General features: G+C 39.7%; 1 protein-coding gene across 13 annotated transcripts in view; it reads right to left on the reverse strand.

The window, feature by feature from the left end:
* The window catches only part of PLCB4 (phospholipase C beta 4), a 420,239-nt gene that overhangs the window by 372,179 nt on the left and 25,429 nt on the right, over positions 1–22,631 (reverse strand). For 8 of the 13 annotated variants that reach the window (XM_078444273.2, XM_078444268.2, XM_078444259.2 and 5 more), the window contains exon 2: positions 15,100–15,154. The exons of the other annotated variants lie outside the window; for them this stretch is intronic. The gene's annotated coding sequence lies outside the window, so the exon portion shown is untranslated. The remainder of the gene's footprint in view (positions 1–15,099; positions 15,155–22,631) is intronic. 13 annotated transcript variants of the gene reach the window in all.

Here is a 22,631-nt window from a genome sequence, read left to right on the forward strand (position 1 = left end):
TTTATTCCTGGAGACTCAACAAACTGTATCTGCTTCAAGCACTCCCGATCCTCTCAGGTTTTCCGGGTTTTTGCTATTCTCTCTCTTCCACTCAATTGACTTCACTTTCTCACTGGGCTTTTCCCCACGGATGTTCCCTGCTAAAGCGTCATCCAAGATTGGGCAGCTGCATCTGCATCAACCAGCTTTATAATTAATTTAAACTATCTGACAGGACACAGAAAAACTGTCTTTCAGTAATTTTAGTTTCTTTTTCTTGCTTTCCTTTTTTGGCTGCCATATTCCATTTTAATGGCAGGGTAGATGTCTGACATTCCTGACAAAGAAATGAGAAGACACTGTTCCCTTTCAATTCTTAAAATGACAATAATTAGTATCTTCATCCTCATCATCTCCCTGCTTCACAATTCACACACCACTAAGGAATCCAAGCCTGCATATCCCATTGGTCAGACTTTCCTCTGAGCTCTCTGTTCGCTCAAATCTCAGTCTCCTCTTTGACAGCCCTCTGTTTACTCCTCTTGCCTTGCAACACTTGTCAGCTGGCTTCCAAGATACCCCCACGCCCTTGCCTCTCCTCCAACTTCCTTGGCTCTCTCCCTGATTGCTAATATTGATTCCTCCTCGTGTCTCTGCCCTTTAGGGTGAATGGCCTTGGGCTCAGCTCTCAGACCTCTCAACTTTCCACAAGCATTCACGTCTTTAGTGACCTCACCCAGACTCACACCTCCCACGTATACACACCTTCAGCCCAGGCCTCTCCCTGAATTCCAGACCCTAACATCCAACTGTCTGCAGGACATCTTCATTTGGATGTCTAACGAAAGTCTCAAATCTAACACACCCAAAACCAACTCCTAATCGTCCCCATTTTCAAACCCCTGGTGATGCGGTCTTCCCCCTTCTAGTAAACAGCAACTCCACCCTCCCAGGTGCCCAGGCCCCAAACCTTAGAAATACCCTTACCACCTCTCCCTTTCTCATAACCTATGTGGAATCCCTGAGCAGATCCATCCGACTGAATGACCCTCCCTCCAAAATGGATCAAAGTCTGACCCCTTCAAACCATTTCTACCCTTCGCACCTTTGTCCAAATTAGTATCATCCATGTCCTTCCTGCCTGTCACAATAACCTGCTACCTGATTTTCCTCCTTCTGGACTTGCCCCCTTACACTCTATTCTCAATTCAGCAAAGTGAGTGCTTGAAAATAGAAGCAACAGCATGCCACTCCTGGGTTCAAATCTCTCCAGTGGCTCCCAATTTCACTCAGAGTGGGAGCCAAAGTGTTCACAGAGGTCCTTGACAGTCTCCCCCACTGCTTCTGCACTGGAGTCCCCACACCCCAGCTTAATCCAGTCACAGGCCCCCCCCCTCCCGCTCTTCCTCATGTACAGGAGGCCCATTCCCCCCTTAGTCCCAGGGGCCCCTCTGCTCTTGCTCATGTACGTGAAACCCACTTCCTCCTTAGTCCCAGAACCTCCCCCACTTCCTCAGGTACACATGAGGCCCACTTCTGCCTTAGCCCCAGGGCCACCCCTCCTGCTCTTCCTCATGTACACGAGGCTCACTTCCACCTTAGTCCCAGGAACCCCCCCCCTGCTCTTCCTCACGTACACGAGTAACAGGAGCCTGTTACTTCCGCCTTAGTCCTGGGCCTTCCCTCCATTTCTTCCTCATGTACCTGAGGCCCGCTTCCTCCTTTGTCCCAGGGGCCCCCCTGCTCCTCCTCACATAGACAAAGCCCACTTCTGCCTTAGTCACAGGCCCCCGCCCCCCTATTCTTCCTCACATACACCAGGCCCACTTCCTCCTTAGTCCCACCCATCCTGCTCTTCCTCATGTACAGGAGGCTCACTTCTGCCTTAGTCCCAGGAACCCCCCCTGCTCTTCCTCACATACAGGAGGCCCACTTGCACCTTAGTCCGAGGGCCCCAACTGCTCTTCCTCCCTCTCTCTCTTCCTCCCTCCCTCTCTCTCTCTCTCTCTCTCTCTCTCACACACACACACACACACACACACACACACACGGCCCACTTCTGCCTTAGTCACAGGGGCCTCCCTGCTCTTCCTCATGTACATGAGGCTCACTTTTGCCTTAGGGTGTTAGCATTTGCCATCCCCATCCCCAACAGCCGGGGATCTCTTCCTGAAGACAGTCGCATGTCCCTATCTTAGCAGCTCAGGGTCTTGACTCAAAGACCACCTTCTCAGGGAGGCATTCTCTGTCCATCCTTCCTAAGACTACAGCACCTGTATGCTCCTTATTCCCTTTTCACTGCTTGATCTTTCTCCGAACGATGATCGCTAACTACATACTGTAATTTTATTAGTTTATTGTCCTGTCTTCCTTACGAGAATGTAAGCATCAAGCTGAGTTTTTACTTCTTTTTGTCCACTTGTGAAGCTCCAGTTCCTAGAACAGTGCCATTCCTGAGGTAGGGATGCAATCAGTAATTGTTAAATGAGTGGAAAAAATGCTCCTCTATAACCTATTATTTTTTATTTATAAAAGGTCACGATCATCTTTCCATATAAATAAATACACATCTAATGCAAAGGGCTAGGAACAAATTTGGTCATGAGTGGGTAATAGTTGAAGCTGGGTAATGGTTGTATGGGGATTCTTTTTTTTTTTTTTAGTGTTTTATTTATTTTTGAGAGAGAGAGAGAGTACAAGCAGGTGAGGGGCAGAGAGACAGAGAGACACAGAATCTGAAGCAAGCTCCAAAATCTGAGCTGTCCTCACAGAGCCTGACAAGAGGCTTGAACTCCCAAACCATGAAATCATGACCTAAGCTGAAGTCGGACACTTAACCAACTGAGTCACCCAGGTGCCCCTGTATGGGGATTCTTTATACTATTCTTCCTACATATATTTGAACTTCCTACAGTAAAAAAATTTAATACACAACATTTGCTTAATTATTTGTAATGACTATACGGTATTCCACAGTCTACATTATACCATGATTAGGTAACCATTACTATACTGAAAAATATTTGCGTTCCACCTTTCTTTATGTAACAGGAAGTGATAGAAAAATCTTACACAACTATCTAATTATAACATTACAATAAATTTCTAGAAACAGAACAGTTTGCACACTTAAAATATTATACATAATGCCAATCTTCCTTTCAGAAATTCTGAACCAAAATATGCTCCCATTAGTACAAGAAAGCAGCACTTCTCAAAGCATGGTCTACAAAATGGTACCAGACTGCAAAGAGTTCTGGCCCACCAGGTAGGTTCAGAAATTGAGAGTAAACACTTAGAAACTTGTATAGGTATTGACAGAATAATTTTACATCTGATAAACATTTTATATCTAGAAATATATTTGAGAGTTTATTTTGTAAACTTTTCATTTTCTTTTTTTGACTATTTATTTTTAATGTATTTTACAAATATATCAGCCAAAAACAGAGTGGAGGCATATGGTCCCTCACCTCAGTTTGAGAAAAACTAAATTATAGTACTTGCTTCCCCACACCATTACCAATTGCAGACATATTTTCTTTGGGGTTTTTTTTTTTTTTCATCATTTTGGTCACAGAGATATGCCAGTGTTGACTTAATCTGCACTTTTGATAGCTAGCAGGTTTGCACACCTTTTCATGTTTGCTGGCCCTATACCCATTATTTGACGAATTACCTGCTTTTTGTTTTGTTTTGTTGTTTTAGAGAGAGAGAAAGAGTGCGCGATTGGGAGGGTGGTTAGGGGGTTGGAGAGAGAGAATCTTAGGCAGACTCCACCTTTAGCATGTGGGGCTTGATCCCACAACCCTGGCATCATGACCTGGGCTGAAATCAAGAGTTAGATGCTCAACCAACTGAGTCACCCAGGTGCCCCTATGAATTACCTGTTCATATTTTTCCCCACAGTTCTATTAAGATGTTCATCTTTTTTTTTTTAATGTTTATTTTTGAGAGAGAGAGAGACAGAGTGTGAGCAGGAGAGGGGCAGAGAGAGAGGAAGACACAGAATCTGAAGCAGGGTCCAGGCTCTGAGTTGTCAGCACAGAGCCCGACATGGGGCTCAAACCCACGAACTGTGAGATCATGATCTGAGCTGAAGTCAGACACTCAACTGACTGAGCCACCCCACTCAGGCACCCCAAGACGTTCATCTTACTGATGAAATTGTAAGAGCTTATGGTAAGAGCACTTTGTATATTAGGGATATCAGCCTTTTGTTGATCCTGTGTTATGCAAACAAGTTTCATGGTTTAGATGGTTTTCCACTACACTAAAATATTAAAGACTTAAAATGTGTATATAGTTTCTTTTTTTGAAACTTTCCTTCATATTTTCTACTTACAGATGCCCTTCCCACCATAAGATTGTAAAAATATCAACTCATATATTATGCACATCCATTTATATCTTACCTTTTACATTTATAATTTCTTTCCTCTAGAATTATTTTCAAATGAGTTGTCTGGTAGGGATTCTGTTTCATTTTCCCAGATGACTAGGTAGGTGTCCCAACACCTTTTGCTGAATAATTTATCTTTTTCCTTCCAATCTGAAATGCCAACCCTATCACTTACTAAGTTACCATATACACTTACCTATAGACTCTCTGTATTTTATTCATTGATATATTCTTGTGCCAATACTTCTGTTCAATCATTACTGACTTATACTATTCTTTAATATTTGAGATGGCAAGTACCCTGTTTAATATTTCTTATAATTCTGGCAGAGTTTTATAGGTTCATTCTTCCAGATCGTATTCAGAATCATTTTGGCAGGTTCCCCAGTTTTGATAGGGATTGATTGCATCATGTTTGTGCTTTAATTAAGCAAAATTGATGTTTTTATATTGTTGTACTGAAACTTACTTTCCAAGAACAAACTATCCTTCTCCACTTATTTGAAACTGATTTTATGTCCTACAATTGACTTTTCTACCTCTCTTCACTTAGTCCCTCAGATGTCTAGGTAAGTTGCTCCCAACTTCTATACCATGACACTGTAATTGTAAGTGGAATCTTTTCTTCAAAAATCTTTTCTAACATTGATGTCATAATTAACTCAACAATCTATTTTTTACTTATTTTGTAGCCAATCAGCAACCTTAATCAACAATCATAGTGCTTTTAGCAGATTTTCATGTGAGTCTAAACATGGTCTGTTAATTCCATTCATACTTTCAATCCATTCATTTAAAAAAGAAAAGCAAGTAGTTACATACATCTCAAAATACTGGTACAACTGAAAATTAATATATAAAAACATGAAGCTCCTCTGAGGTACATAAAATCTACTAGTGTATATAAATTGCATAGGGGTGCCTGGGTGGCTCAGTTAGTTAGGTGTCCAACTCTGGCTCAGGTTGTGATCTCATGGTTCATGAGTTCAAACCCCATGTCAGGCTCTGTCCTGAAAGCTCAGAGCCTGGAGACTGCTTCAGATTCTCTGTCTCCCTCTCTTTCTCTGTCCTTTGCCCGCTCACACCGTCTCTTTCTCCCTCTCTCAAAAATAAATACTAAAATTTTTTAAATAAAACACATACACATGCATATATTCTTGTATAAGATAGAAACTGAGAGGTCTCTAAAAGTTAAAATTTACTGTGGAAGAATGCAGAAAGACATATTGCAGAATAATGGAGAGCTTAAGGAAATCTTCATAAGAAAGTAGCATTTATTTTAAGCACAGAATGTCAGGATGTGAAAAGATCAGAGGTTTAATATTCTAGAAAGAGAAAAAAAAAAACCCATATGATCAAAGGCAAGAGGAGAAAAAACCCAGACAAAGTTTGGCTGGAGCACAGAGAATGCTAAAGGTTGATAAGTGGATCATTCTGAATACAAGATTAATTTGCTTCTTGTTTGGTAGAAAATGGTGAGCTATGGCACAAATAAAGCTATGCTTTAGGAAGAAGAATCTGGAGGCAGGATGCAAATACAGGGCAATTTGGAGCTGAGAAGAACTGAGGCAGAAAGTGTAACAGTTTTAAAACACAGGGGTCTATGTCCCCTCCCCTTGAACTTGGACTTTGTGACTGCTTGACTGATAAAATCCAGCAGAAGTGACACTGGACCTGTTCTCAGGCAAACCTTAAGAAACTGACACCTTTCTGAGGAACCCTCGTGCACTGGTAGTGGGAATGCAAATTGGTGCAGTTACTCTAAAAAACAGTATGGAGGTTCCTCAGTTAAAAACAGAATTACCCTACAATCCAGTAATGGCACTACTAGGTATTTACCCAAAGAATACAGAAATAGTAATTCAAAGGGATACATGCACCCCGATGTTTATAGCAGCATTACCTACAATAGCCAAGTTATAGAAATAACCCACGTGTCCATCAACTAATATATAGATAAGAAGTGGTGTGTGTATGTATGTATGTGTATATATATCTATATCTATATCTATATATATATACACACACACAATGGAATATTACTGAGACATAAAAAAGAATGAAATCTTGCCACTTGCAATGATATGGATAGAGCTAGAGAGTATTATGCTAAGAGAAATAAGTCAGTCAGAGAAAGACAAATACCATAGGATTTCACTCATATGTGGAATTTAGCAAACAAAACAAATGAGCAAAGGAAAAAACAAAACAAAACAGACAAACCAAGAAACAGACTCTTCACTATAGAAAGCAAGCTGATGGTTACCAAAGAGGAGGTGGGTGGGAGGATGGGTTACAGAAGTGATGAGGATGATAAGGATCAAGGCATGCACTTGGGATAAGCACCAGGGTCGTATGGAAGTGTTGAATCACTATATTGTACACCTGAAACTAATATTACACTGTATGTTAACTAATTAGAATTTAAATAAAAACTTAAAAAAAAGAAACTGACATTTTTCACATCCTATCTCTTGGGACACTCACACTTGCAACTTAGCCACCATGCTCTAAGGAAGCTCAAGCGGTCTGTGGAAAGCCTACCTGGAGACAATCCGAGGTTCCTGGTTCTTAGCTCCCAGCCTACAGCTAGCTCCACTTGCCAGGTATGTGACTGAATCATCTCAGAAGTGGATCCTCCAGCACCTAGCAAAGACCCAGCATTTGCCACAAGGAGCAGAGACAAACCTTCTCTGCTGATCCCTGCCCTAATTGCAGATTCAAGGTTGCTGTCGTTTTAAGCACTTAGTTTAGGGTGGTTTGTTGCACAGCAACAGTAACTAGGATAGAGACCAATTTAGAGGTTCTCACAATAGTTCGGATCAATAGCATGAAGAACAACTTGAAAAGTTAACTGTGACAAGGGGGTAAGGGCTAGACACCAGTGCTACTTTGAAGACACAGTCAATAGGAAGATGGCAGCCTAAAATTAAAATTTAGCCCCTGAGTTATTTTTCTGATTAAGAATTAACCAGGGGCAGGGGTTGGGGGGGCGCCTGGGTGGCTCAGTTGGTTGAGTGTTCAACTTCAACTCAGGTCCTGATCTTGTGGTTCATGAGTTCGAGACCCACATAGGGCTCGCTGCTGTCAGTGCAGAACCCACTTCAGATCTTCTGTCCCCCTCTCTCTCTGATCCTCTCCCACTCACACTCTCTCTCTCCAAAATAAATAAACCTTTTTAAAAAAGAATTAACCAGGTAGGGGCACCTGAGTGACTCTGTCAGTTGATTTTGGCTCAGGTCACGATCCCAGGGTCATAGGTTCGAGCCCCACATTGGCTCTGCACTGAGCATTGAGCCTGCCTGGGATTCTGTATTCTCTCTTTCTGCCTCTCTCCCCGGCTTGCGCTCTCTAAAATAAAATACAAAACAAAACAAACAAACAAAAAAACAAACAAACAAAACCTTTTTTTAAAAAGAATTCACTGGGTAAAGATAGGTATTTACTAATAATTTAGAATTGCACATTGTAGTGAATTAGAATATGTGAAAGCCACAGTTAGCAATTTCTTCTCCCTACCCACCCCCACACTCTCCACTGGAAGAGTGTATTTTCCTGCCACATCAATATTGAGCTTAGCCATGCAATTTGCTATATCAATGGTATGTGAGCTTGACATGATACTGGGTCAACTCCAAGGACAGGCCCTAAGAGACACTGCAAGTTTCTACTTGGTCTTTACACTTCTGCTATGGCAGAAGACCATGCGACATTCAAGTCTCAGGAGAAAGACACCAGGAGCAATCCTCAATCCAACCCACAGCTTGGAGCTGAGCCCAGTGGAGCCTAGCGTAGGTCATTCAAACCCCAGCCAACCTCCAAACACGCAGGCCAGAAATACTTATTGTAATAAACAACAGAATACAAGTGATAAGTCATTGCAATAAATAAATAAATAACTGCTTCTGGTTGTATGCCACTGATTTCCTATATAGATGTCACGGTGTCTGACAAATACATTTACTAATATTTGAGAATGGCCCACCATCTCATCACAAACGTTAACGATCATAATCCTAGTTATCATTACTTAGGGACACTGCTCAGTTGAAGAAATATGGGTAGATACATGTACCGATAATTCAAATGCTTCCATTTGGGTTATTAGGTGAGGCAGCATTCTGTCCATGAAACCAAAAGAGAATGTTTTAGTAAATTACACAATGTTTTTGTCCTCATCGTTGCTTTCTTACTCATTCACTGGATGGGGGGTGGGGGGGGCGGAATGTTTCTGGTACAAAGCAGCAAATGTGACAAAACAGGAGATCTCTAAAGACAGGCTTTTGGGATTCATTGCACAGCAGCAGCTCTCAAAGTATGGCGCCTACTGCCACCTCAGAGAAGCCAGGAGGTCAAAATTATTTTTATAATGGTCCTATGACATTATTTGCCTTTTTGCATTCCCATTATCTCACAAGGTGGAGGTTTACAGAGGCCTCATCATGTTTGAAATCTCCATTGACGGACTGCAGAAGCAAGTAAGAGAATCCAAGTATCTTCCATTAAGCCAGAAATGAAAGGTTTACGAAAATATAAACAGTGCCATGCTTCTTACGAAATGTATCTTGTTTTAGAAAAATATAGTTAATGTTCCATTTTAAAATATTTTTTAGGGGCACCTGCGTGGCTCAGTTGGCTAAGCATCCGACTTTAGCTCAGGTCATGATCTCACGGTCTGTGAGTTCGAGCCCCACATCAGGCTCTGTGCTGACAGCTCAGAGCCTGGAGCCTGCTTCAGACTCTGTGTTTCCCTCTCTCTCTGACCCTCCCACACTCGTGCTCTGTCTCTCTCTCTCAAAAATAAATAAGCATTAAAAAAAAATTTTTTTAATTTTTTATGTTATGTGATGGGTTTATTACTTACTTAAAATTAATTGATACAGAAATAGTTTTGTGTCCCCTTTTTCCTTTCTCATATGGCAAATAATTATGATGTTAAGGCACATAAAGTAAAGCTGTTCGAGACCCTCTTGATTTTTAAGAGTATAAAGGGATCTAAGACCAAAAAGTTTGAGATACACTCCATACTATGGCACAGAGTATGCGCCAATGCATTCAAAAGTACAATGGGGGAGCATACTTTAAGGAGAGTGGAAGCAATAGGCATGAGTTTGTGGGGTTCCTATAGGAATGGTCTTAGACTTAAATATCATCACCTTCATAATTTAGGTAGAAGTGACAGCCATGTGGCTTTTTCCATTCAAACTTTTTACTTTGTTCATAATAATCCTGCTGAATAGTGCCTTTAAACAGTAAAGAATATGGCAGGAGAGACTGAATCAACTGTGACAGGTTACACAGTGCTGACACTAAAAACGTCTTCTACTTTGTTCAAGCTGCTACATACTGCTTCTAAGATGCTCCGGCATTATTAAGAGAAAAAAAAAATGTCCGTATACTTAAGTCAACAGAAATGAACTGTTGATATAAGTAGTTATTCGTGTTTATTAAGCACTCTTCCCCCAAAGGACTCAAACATTTCAAATGTATTAGCATGCATTAAAACCTCCACTAATAACCTCACAAAGTACACAGTTCCTGTTTCCACATTTTAGAAGAGGAAAATTTTATTAGTTAATACACAGTAAACTACAATACAGAAATATTAAATCCCTAATGCCTCATCTCTGCCCACCAATCATTCACACATCATGCAAAACACAAAATGGATAATCTCTTGAACCACCACATTTGAAGCTTTTGAATGAGCAGCACATTAAACTGAGATAATTTCAGAGCACCCTTTCCACCTTCACTATCTCTACAGCCTACCTGAAACCCTTAAGCCTGGAAAAATGCTTCCTAATAAGACTGTCAGAAATCTTCTACAGGGGTGCCTGGGTGGTTCGGTCGGTTAATGTCCAAATCTTGATTTTGGCTCAGGTCATGATCTCACAGTTTGTGGGTTCGAGCCCCACGTCAGGCTCTGTGCTGACAGCATGGAGCCTGCTTGAGATGCTTTCTCTCTCTCTATCTCTCTCTGCCCCCACTCACACATACTCTCTCTCAAAAATAAATAAACGAATAAAAGATTTTCTACATGTTAATGAAGCAAAAATTAGTCACTGAACTTGGATACTCAGGCACTACAATCCTCATGGCTAAAAAACTCACTCAAAATGCTGAATCTACATTTTATAAAACTGGCAAATTGTTTTTCCAATGAAGAATTAAGCTGCCTTCTGGCTCTTAGGTCTATCTGTAAGCAATATGAGGCAATGTGGGGAAATACGTGCCCTACCTTCTTCCACAGCCTCGTCATAACTACATACGTAACCTATGCTAATAATTCAGTGGAGAGGCAGATAAAGGGCAACTAACAAGGAAAAATGTCAGTTAATTAACTGATAAGAAATAATGATATTTATGTGCTGAATGAGGGCATACAAGAGTAATGTCAGCTTTTGTAACAAATAGATCCAAAAATATACAAACTCTCAACACAAAAGAAGTTTAATTTTCTCTCTCTCTCTCTCTCTCATGCTCACATAATTTATGCTCCTTCTTCCATTGCATACGGTTGTTACTGCGAAAGACTGAAAATATTGCCATCAGCGATTTTCTATTCAAGAATATGTGGGTGTTCCTGGCTAGGGAAGAGTGCTTCTTCACACAACAATATAGACCTGATTTCTTCAGTCCTGTCTCCCTCACCACCCACTACAGTCCATGGTCATCTCCATCCAAGCAGAGGAAGAACGAAGGTAGAACATGGGTTTAGAAGCCTTGTCCCAGTTCTGACACCCATGTTGACACAGATGGTCACACAGCTGCTGTGTGCCTCAAAGTGAGGAAGCAGCACACAAGAGGAACAGACTATATGCTCAAACACAACGTAAAACAACATGCCACAGTCTACTTATTCTGGGAAACAAGTAAAACAGGCCAATCGACCTAGCTGGCAAGAATCAAAAATGTGATTTTCACAGGCAACAGTTTTGATTAGATTCTCAGTGTAAAGAAACAGAATTACAAACACCAATCTCTACCAAAAATAATAAAAAAGAGTTGTCCCACTACTAACACAGTGTGAGGTGTCCATAATTCTTATATATGTATTCTTTCAGGTAAGGATAATGAAAGTATTTCTTTCCATAAAAGAAGATCAGAATATCTTACTTGTGTCCTGGCTAATTTATGGAATCACTGATTTCTGGTTCTCTGGATGCTCTTTAGTTACCTTGTTATCATTATTCCACGCAGAGGGGGATGGCCGCTGGAACAGGTGAAACTATTTACATATGCAGAAAAGCTGTTTTCCTCATTTCTCTTTCATTCTCCACAGTCGATTCTGTCACACCTACCACCAAGGCCACTGGCCCTGGTCACCACAGCTGGCTCTGTCCACAGCCACTAGGGCTGCTGACTGCACCAGGGATGGGGAGAATTCTAAAGCACCTTCTGCCTCACTGAGTTATCACTCAAGCCAGGGGGTACAGTCCCAGGTTTGGCAGACCTTAAGTCCTGTGCTTCCTCTAGCTGGCAGAAGTCCGAAAAAACACAAACACGGGAGTTTCTGTTTGGGAAATTAAGAACAGGGTACTCTCACCCACCCAGCTTCACACAATGATGGATTCCCCTAAATTCAGGAAAAGGATTCAGATGCCAGGCAGCCCCAGTAGTGACAAAGGTCTATTACAGACACAATAAAATATTAACAAATCAAATGCACACAGACCCCTGTTGGTTGTCATGGAATGGGAGCGGTCATGAGAGAGAAAACTGGAAAAAGAATATGGGGAGAACAATTTTCTTTTCCAGTCGTGCACTAGGGAATTCATGTCCATAAAATCCCCCAAGATTCTATAAGGCAAGCCAGGCTTTATGTCCACTCAGTGGCAGGACCTCATGGGCGAAGCTACAAAAGTATGGACCATCATCCCCAACACTGCCTACAAAACTTCCTGTGATGATGGAAAGGTTCTATCTATGCGCTGTCCAGGATGTAGCCTCTTGCCACATGTGGCCACTGAGCATCTGAACTGTGACTAGTGTCAATGATGAACTCAATTGTTAATTTTCCTAATTAAAATTTACATTTAGGGGCGCCTGGATGGCTCACTTGGTTGGGAATCCAACTCTTGATCTCAGTTCAGGATCGTAAGTTCAAGCCCTCGTTGAAAATAGATAGATAGATAGATAGATAGATAGATAGATAGATAGATAGATAGATACAAATTTAGGTTTCAATAACCACATGCGGCTTCGGGCTATCTGTACCTGACAGTGCAGACTAGCCTTTCTGGTGGTGTCTAACCAATCCACTGCCCCAAGTAACCTTATCTAGTATCTTTTTAAAAAATGTGGATATTTCTTTCCCATAACTATTGAAGAACATTCATTCTGGCTCCGTTTTCGTTAGATCATGGGTTCAACCCTACCTTGATTTAGGTACCTTCACTATGTTCTAGAACAATGTTTCTCAATGTCTCTGATTACAGTGACCCATTTTTCATGTCAAAACACATTATTAACCATTTATAAGAGTGGTGCTTTAACTCCTATTAAGAAAACCCATTAGAGTAAAAAAAAGCTCCTCATAAGTCAGTAATACTTTATATTCATGCATATTTCTTCATCATGATAGCAGCTATGTAGATAGAAAACACAGGAGATGGTAATTTATTCAATACATGAGCAATCCTTGATATTACCATAGATTCTAGGACATCTTACAATATCCCACAGCATCCTGGGCTCCATGACCCACACAGGTTAGGAAACCTCTTCTAAAGACACATCCCTAAGTGGTCAGCAGATCTGTGATGATATGTGGCACAAATGAGGGTCTCTGTTCACAAGAGGGGCTTTGGATTAGTAATGGAGAATGAGAAAAAGTAACTTTCCTAATGCATGGCAGTCAAGTATTTTCAACATCTATCTGATAGCAGATGTACAATATAGATTATTTATGCTGTACTGAAGCTCGATCATCCTGTTAGCTTCAAAGAAGATCAAGGTCTTACAATTTGGGTTTCCTAAAAGTGTACTGTTATAACTCAACAGTTATATGATGTTCATCAGCTCTCTTCCTATCATCATTTTGTCAAAAATACACTCACTCTCTGATTAACTCATTTCTCTGTGTCAACTTGGAAACCAAAATCTAAAGAAATAATTTGAGGAAAAAAATTTAAAGCAAACATTTACTGAGTGGTTCCCAGACTGGAGTTGGCCATGTTCTGGACAAGTTCATTTTAAGCTGGAGGTGAAAAGTGACTTTTGTTTTTTAAGTTTATTTATTTTTTTATAATGTTTTTCTTTATTTTTGAGAGAAAGACAGAGCAGGAGTGGGGGAGGGGCAGAGAGAGAGAGAGGGAGACGCAGAATCTGAAGCAGGCTCCAGGTTCCAAGCTGTCAGCACAGAGCCCACACACAGCCTGACGAGGGGCTCGAACTCATGAACCATGAAATCATGACCTGAGCTGAAGCTGGATGCTTAACCAACTGAGCCACCCAGGCACCCTTATTTATTTATCTTTGAGAGAGAGAGAGTAAGAGAGCACACAGGGGAAGGGCAGAGAGAGAGGGAGAGAGAGAGAAACCCAAGCTGACAGCTCAGAACCCGATGTGGGCCTTGAATTCACAAACTGTGAGATCATGACCCGAGCCAAAATCAAGAGAAGAGACGCTTAACTGACTGAGCCACCCAGGTGCCCCTGAAGATGAAAAGTCACTTCTGTGAAGCAGATGGAAGAATGAAGAAGATGCCATTAACACCACAAGTCTGTGATTGTAAAATGGGGAGAAATGTTTCCACACTATAACCTCTCTGCTCAGAAATGACCAAAGAACTAAAATCTTACAGTTGGAGAGGAAACTGACATAGAAGGATAATGGCACAAAGTCAGGTTTGACTTCTGTGATCTTGGAACATCCCAAAACCTATGAGGAGATCCTGTGGCTTGGGTGACAGCCCCATCAGACCCCACCATAACTCATGTCTCCAAGGACCTCTCAGGACATGCCACTTTCCTGAGAACATTTTAGAACAGGGGAGCTGGCTGATGTTGGTTCACATTACAGAGTAAAAGGTACCGTATGAAAACAAAAGCAACTGCTAGTTTTGGAGCTCAGCCCATGAAATCTAGACACCTCTTGGAGACTCCATAGTTTACAAAAAGCTCCATAAACCTAAGAATGCCCACAATTTCATTACAGCTGTAAAGTATCAAGAGGTATAATATAAATTATTTATGTAGCAGTTAATTCCAATTATTATTCTAGCTTCAAAGAAGATCAAGGTCTGACATAGTATCATGCAAATCACAATCCACACTCTGAAAAAGAAGTCTCACAGAAGAAAACATAAGATATGACAGATTGAACCACAGACCATTTTATACTTCCAAACTCTGGGCTTCCTACAATGAAGTCACCCACTGAAAAAAGAGGAACATAGTTCATCAAGATAGGCTGAAATTAATCTATTTCAATTTTTAAAATGGATCTACTGAAAGACATTCACTTACTACACTTCACGTGCATTGACTGCTATAGACATCAACAATTCATTCAAAACGGTCATGCTTTAAAAGACTGGGAAACACAGTATTGAATTGAGAAAGCTGAATCTGAGGTTTTAATTCAATTCACAATGGCATGCATTAGCAGCATAAAAATTGCTTCTTGATTAAGTAGTCTCGGGTGGTAATTTACTCAAGATAACACATTTTTTTAAATGTCACAAATTAATTTTAAAAAGCACACACGCCTACCTTTTTAAGAAAGATCACGTTTCACGATTCCATATCATACAGTAACCATCTCTTCCTGTGGGGGTGGAAAAGAAGAAAGACCATCCACTAATAACAGAAAGTAGCAAAGGTGAACTTTTAAGACCGTAACGCTATAATTTCCTTATGTTATGCCTTCATTTATAATATTAAACAAATAGAAATCTTTCAAGTTAGACTTAAAATATTTCTTCATTTCTCTCTAAATGAAATATTTTAAAGATTCTGATTCCAATGATTTGATTTCTGAGGAGCAAATGAATAAAATCAAATGGATATAGATAGGAATTTTTCAAAATTAGAATTAAAGTATTTACTTCCCATCTATCCCAATGACATATACTCAATACTTTCATTCCATGAAGTAAATGTATAAAATTCCACTCCTGTTTCTATTTTTCCAAGGGGGAAATGAGGTGAAGAAGTTGTAATAGCCTGTGTAGGTAACAGAAGGTAACAGAATTATAAGCAGCTGTTTCCTTCTGTTGTATACTTTTTATTTTCCAAGCTAATAAGCCATATTTACAGGCTCTGTATTTCTTAGCTAAGACTTTTGGATCAAGAAAAATATATAAAGGAAACTAAATCAAAATAAGATCGCTGTGATTTCATTTTACATTTATTATTTTCAATAAATAATTGACATAGAAAACCTGCTAGTCCCTAATAAATACTAAATATGATTTTTCTCTTCAAAATTACTTGTTGGCAAAGATTAAAGTATTCCAATATTTTAACTTTATATACTGAAGTCCAAATAAGTAAAAGGTTTATAGTCTAAGTTAATCATCTACTCCTTAAACTGTTTCAACCAAATCTAATTAAAACAGCCAATGGAATCACGTCCACACGAATGTAATTGTGACTCTGACCCTGATACATTAGATTCCATGTGTAAAGCAATGTAACTCCCAGTGGGGATAATGATATGGAGAGTTTTTGAAAAACAATGACCATAATTTCTAACCCAAAAGAACTCGAAAAATTGGAATGACTGCCAATGCATTTAATTCATGGAGATTACGCTCCGGAGTAAATGGAATCACTCATACACACACATTGGATGGGGACTCCCTAGATTAGCCTGTGCTCATTCCAGTTGTCACCTTTTTTTCAGACAATAAAAACCCCCTTTAAAGTAAGAAATCTTGCTGAAAGGCATGTGACTCCTGTAACCACATCCATACCTGCATATGCCCTTCCTGAGTACGACCATCTTGGTCACACTTAGCTCCAGAACGTCTCTCCTTAGAAGCAATACCAAATCCCTACATGGACTCCCAAAGTCTGCCAGCATCTGGGGCCTTGTCTCTCCTGCTTCTCTTCACTTTAGAAACAGCATTACTTTGGCTCTCTCACTACCAACACAGGACAGTTAGGGTAACAGCTGCCTATTCTGTTTTCTGAAATTACCTAAGGTCTTATAGGTGCAGGTAAACTCTGCTGGCAACAACAACAAAAAGCCAGGACAAATCACGATCGATTCAGAAACATGGTTCAACATGCACAGGCTGAGCGAAATCATAATCTACGGCCCAGTAACAACTGTATGGAGGTCCTCATAGATCTTCAGTTCATAACTGGCCATCCAGAGGTACCCGCGTGGCTTAGTTAAGCGTCCAACTCTCGATTTCAGCTTAGGGCATGATCTCATGGTTATGAGATCAAGCCCCACGTCGGGCTCCGTGCTGAGCAAGGAGCCAACTTGAGACTCTCTCTCTCTCTCTCTCTCTCTCTCTCTCTCTCTGCCCCGCCCCCTGCTCACATGCACTCTATCAAATAAATAAATAAATAAATAAATAAATAAATAATAAAATTGGCCACCCAGAAACAAGAAGATATCTAGGATTTGCTTTGAAAGAATCCAGTCAGGGTTTGGACAAGGAGAGGTAACAAATCAAAAAAGCGTCAGTGAGTTTGTGGTAGTTCAATGAAGGATACATGAAGGTTCACTGTAATATTTGCTCTACTTTTACATTATCATTAAATTTTCCATAATAAAATATTAAAAGATGGTCATCTAATTAAAGTTATGTGTGAAAATATGACAAAGAGAGAAATGCACAGAGCATAAATATCACAATCTTCCTGTTTTCCAAACACCCTTCATCAAAAAGGGGAAATAAATTTAAAAATTTTAAATTAAATAACATACTAGAAAAGATGAAAAGCCTTCAGTTACAATTTTATTAATGAAGTAATAATGGCCTTGAATCTTTCTTTAAATATTTTAAAAGCCAAATGACAAGTATGTACTTACCTACCATAAACTTATTTTTTTATTATTATTTCAAGTATCTCTGCTTTTAATTAAGTGACAGAAACATAGAAGCATGGCTTTTCTCAGGATTGTCAGACATTGTTGCTCATTAAGTATGACTTTGATTAAAAGAAGTAGGAAAATGGATGACCTATAATTAATATCAATGCGATCTGTTCCATGAACTAAAAATCTTTGTAACTAAGATCCAAGAGGGGATCATTAAAAGAGAAAGAGAGAGACAGACAGAGGGATTCTATTGGTATAAATTTTGGGTTTGCAGATATAAACTATCAGATCTGCAACCCACTGATGTAGCTGAATGATCTGTTCCTGGGGAACAGCCAAAAGATGGGCACTCATACGACTCACTACTCATGCAGCTAGAATTTGAAAGAGACTAGGAGGGGTCATATGAGGGTAGTCGCAGCTTTCACAATAAGCAGGGAAACTCACATGCCAAGTAAAATCATCGTTACAGCCTCAGAATTTGACTTACTGACCCTGCCAGACACCACTATTGAAAATCTGACACTGGACATAAATTAAAAAGCAGGATTTATATCATAGTTTGGGAAAAGAACATGTGTAAAGCTTTACCAAGTCTTCTCCAAAGATGAACCAGGGGCAATAACAAACTTTGGCTCCCTCTGAACAGAACAGCACAAGACCAACTCTAAATCCTAACACGAGATTTGATCTTTTTTTTTTTTTTTTAAAGAAGCTGATAGTTTTCTATTTTCCTTTTTAAGTTTTCCTGGCCTAAAACAATCTTTTTCCTTTCCAATGAAGAAACAATGCCAAATTCTGAAAAGGAAATTTGTCTGACCTAATGGGTAAGCACATAAAAGCTGGAAAAGGGAGTATTATGGGAAAACCAGAGCAACTCGGCCTTATGGGGCAGGCTTCCAAATTTATCAGCAAAATGATCAAGGGTTAGAGAAGGGAGTGTGTGGGTAATAATTATTAACAAGTTGCATGATGGAGGTCAGCTAAACAAAATTCACTTGTTTTCAATTTGAAACATCACAGTTCCAGTGGTTTACTACATATAGGCTAAGAAAAACTTTCACTAGCTTACATCCATACTCAGAAATTTTTCATATTTTATTCAATTCGGAATGGCATTTAATTATGCATTTAATAGATATTTGTCAAATAAATGCATTAATGAGGTGGCAACTAATACCTACCAATCATGAAATCTCAACCTAAGGTCATTAGAAATAAAATTAGAATTTTTTTAGAAATAAAATCCTCAGGTATAGCAGTTATGGCTATTTGTCTAACCAACATGCATAACCTTAATTTTCTTGTAGGCGGCAATACGCCAGGCTAAAATGGTTTGTGCCCCAGACTCCCTTGCAGCTAGGAGTATGCATGTGACACAGTTTTGACCAATGAGATGCGAAAGAAAGGGCTCTAACAAAGTCTGTTCTCATTACATGAACCCATTCCCTTCCCTCTTTCCTGGGAATAGCTACTGGGAGGTGTAGAGCCATCTCACAACCACAAGAACAAAAGGCAGACAAAAAATGAGTAGAAAGAAAGCAGAACGAACCCGGTTCTCTTGTGGCTTTGCTGAGATGCTACACCTCCCCAAAATGCTTAGGTTCCTAAACTGGCATCTCATGTTAGGAATGACAAACCTCTGCTGGTTCAAGTTGCCATTTTCTATAACTCACAGCCAAAAATATTCTAACACGAGATATGATTCATCCCCCCCACCCCATGCTATGTTCTCAAAGCCCCTCCTATTTCCACTGACTGATGCTCCACAGAACTATCCAATAACACAGTCACGGAACTATTGCTGACTCATCAACAGTTTCCACTCATTAAGAGCACGCCTCATAGTAAAAGGCAACAAGCTTGAGGGTGAGCAGTCATGAGGAAAACCATCAGCAAACAACAGGCCATGTCATTCTACCAAGCCACACGGCACCCTCCTGTGGACCACCTCACTCTGTCAGGGATACAAAAATTTAAAAAAATAAAATTAAATTAAAAGATGCCAAAAAAGAGAGCAATGTTATTCCAGTGATCAAGAAATGGAACATGCTCTACCTAAAGACTATCTACAAAATCTGTATGTCTCAACAAAGAAAAGGAAATATTTAGAGGTATGGCCAACTAAATTCAACATCAGAAAGGAAACATCTCAGGAGCACCTGGCTGGCTCAGTGGGTTACGTGCTGACTTTGGCTCAGGTCATGATCTCGCGGTTGGTGGGTTCAGGTCCTGCATCTAGCTCTGTGCTGACAGCTCAGAACCTGGAGCCTGCTTTGAATTCTGTGTCTCCCTCTCTCTCTGGCCGTCCCTGACTCACACTTTCTCTCTCTCTCTCTCTCTCTCTAAAACAAAATAAACATAAAAAAAATTAAAAAAAAAAAGGAAACATTTCTAAAAAACAGAAAACAGGAACAGGAGGATACATCTTGAGGGCTGAAGGGCTGCCCTGCATCCTAGTTCAGATGCCTTTACTCTGTGCTTCCACAGAGCCTCAGCGATGTACTTTCTGTGGAACTTAAAATTCTAGTCATTTCTCTTAGATTGACCTCTCTTGATAAAACATAAACTCCTAGAGCTGAGGAAAGCTGGCATGTAACAAGTACTGACAAGTACCGAATGAATGAATGGGTAAAACTACACATTACCAACAGACTTTATGAAAAGTATGCAATCCTTTTTTTATTTTTGATGTAGAAATGTTTTAATGGCCAAAGATGGGGAAAAATACAGAGTACTTTAATAGTAAACTCACTAAATAATTAATATAGTCACAGAATGGGAAATATTCACCATGTAAAATAAGCAATGATGGCTTTGACAAATGGTTTGGAGATGTTTTCCTGTGATATTGCTGAATGAGCAAAAAAAATGCAGAAAAATGCACATAACATGGTCGTAATTTTGTAAAATAATAATTTCAAACACCCTGAACATGATTTTTTAATATATTGTCTGTATGAGAATTCATGAGTAAATATATTTGTTTTTCTCTGGGATAACAGCAAAGGCTACTTCTTATGTAATTAACATGAATAACCTGGACACAGTCAGAGGGCAATAGCCAGAGGAAGAAAAGGAGGAAGGACATGAAGAAAAACTGGAAAAGAAAAGAAATTAAGATTTTGTGTATATTTAAACATTTTTGAAATTAATAGCAGTGATCGCTTCCAGACAGAATAGAAGTAAGCATGGGAATGGTACTACTGTAAAATGTACTACTGTATGAATTTTTTACAGTATTTTTTAAATATACTTTTTCTTTCTTTTTTTTATTAAATATAATTTATTGTCAAATTGGTTTCCATACAACACCCAGTGCTCATCCCACCAGGTGCCCTCCTCAATGCCCATCACCCACTTTCCCCTCATGCAATCCTTATTAAAAAAATATTTGTGAGCATCATTTCTAGAAATACAATGATGGTATGAACTGTTCAACTGACCCAACATGACATATTCAACTGTCAAATGTCTAGAGAAATGAAAGAACTACACTCAAGAAGTAGCTAGATAAGCCAGACAATGTGTTAGGCACTTTGCAGCCACTATTTCATAACCTTCACGACCCACCAGTTAGTTACTGGGGGCTCCCCTTTCAGACGGGGACAAGTTCATAAGGAGCTAAGGAGCTCACCTAAGGCCACGTATCTATCTAGTAAAAGGCAGACTTGATATTCAAACCCAAAAAGGTCAGCTCTCACTTTTCTGCTGTACCATGCTGCTTCCTCTCTCTGATCTTTACTCAAATATTGTTTATAAAACGTACACATTAGCCGAGGTAACAGTCACAAGAACCTTCAGTTCGTGACCTCAAAAGCACACGCAGGGTAAGTAAGGGTCCACTGTAACCTTAAGCACAATTATTTCTTGTCCATGTCAGAAATCTGACGTGGTTTGGCATGACACAGATAGTGACCTTCTCTAGCTCATCTTACAGCTGTAAGGAATTACCAAATTTCTATACACATGGCATATTAAAAACAAGGTACTATATGACCTAGAAATGATGCAAAATAAACCCACGAGTCGATGGCTTCAGTTTCTCTCAGAAATCAATAGCTCCCACACCCCCACCCACATAGGGACACACATGAGCTACTCTTTCCAGGGCACATTAATAGATCATATGGCCCCAATATCTTAGAGACTGGTTGGCAGGCGGGCATAACACCTATCGTTTCTAAGCATACAAGATATCAGATATATTGAAGCAGTTAAAATAATAGGCTCATTTGAACCAAAAGAGGAAAAAAATCTACTGCAGAAAGAATTTTAAAAATAGGTAAATTTTGCAATAGACTACTAACACTTTTCACTGAATAAATAATTCCTCCTCGAAGTTGATGAAAATTTGGTGAAAATATTTATCCAGTAAACATCTTAATGAAATAAACTGTTATGACTCCAATTTAACAACTTCATAAATTCTGATGGAGAAATAGACTCACCACCCCCGAAACATTTGGTAATTATTTTTACACAATATGTGCACAGTCTATGATATACGTGCATAGATGGAAAAGTGAACCACAGTGCATTAGACTAAACATGAGCTTCTCTGTTCTGCCATTTCAGGTTAACATTTCTACTGATTTTTAAACAATACAAAGTATTTTGTAAGTCATGATTTTCATCAGGACAGCTAGAAATGGATTCTACCCATTTTTTTTTAAGTTTATTTATTTTTGAGACAGAGAGAGACAGAGCATGAATGGGGGAGGGGCAGAGAGAGAGGGAGACACAGAATCCGAAGCAGGCTCCAGGCTCTGAGCCATCAGCCCAGAGCCCGACACGGGGCTCGAACTCACGGACCGCGAGATCGTGACCTGAGCTGAAGTCGGACGCTTAACCGACTGCACCACCCAGGCGCCCCTCTACCCATTTTTTTTAAAACTTCAATTGGGATAGTTATTATGTGATACAACACATTTCCAATTTTTCCTCTCCCTTTTCATTAGTTATTAGGTATATTTGAAATTTTTTTCCGTACATAGATCTTTGGGGGAAAAAATCATAATTTAGTATAAGGATGCTGAATCTTTTTCCAAATAATGGCTGGATTATCTTTAAGAGGACATACTCTTTTGGGAATGCAAGCTGGTGCAGCCACTCTGGAAAACAGCATGGACGTTCCTCAAAAAATTAGAAATAGAACTACCCTACAACCCAGCAATTGTACTACTAGGTATTTGTCCAAGGGACACAGGTGTGCTGTTTCAAAGGGACATATGCACCCCAATGT

Source organism: Panthera onca, chromosome A3, assembly GCF_046562875.1.
Source record: "Panthera onca isolate mPanOnc1 chromosome A3, mPanOnc1 haplotype 2, whole genome shotgun sequence".
NCBI lineage: Eukaryota > Metazoa > Chordata > Mammalia > Carnivora > Felidae > Panthera > Panthera onca.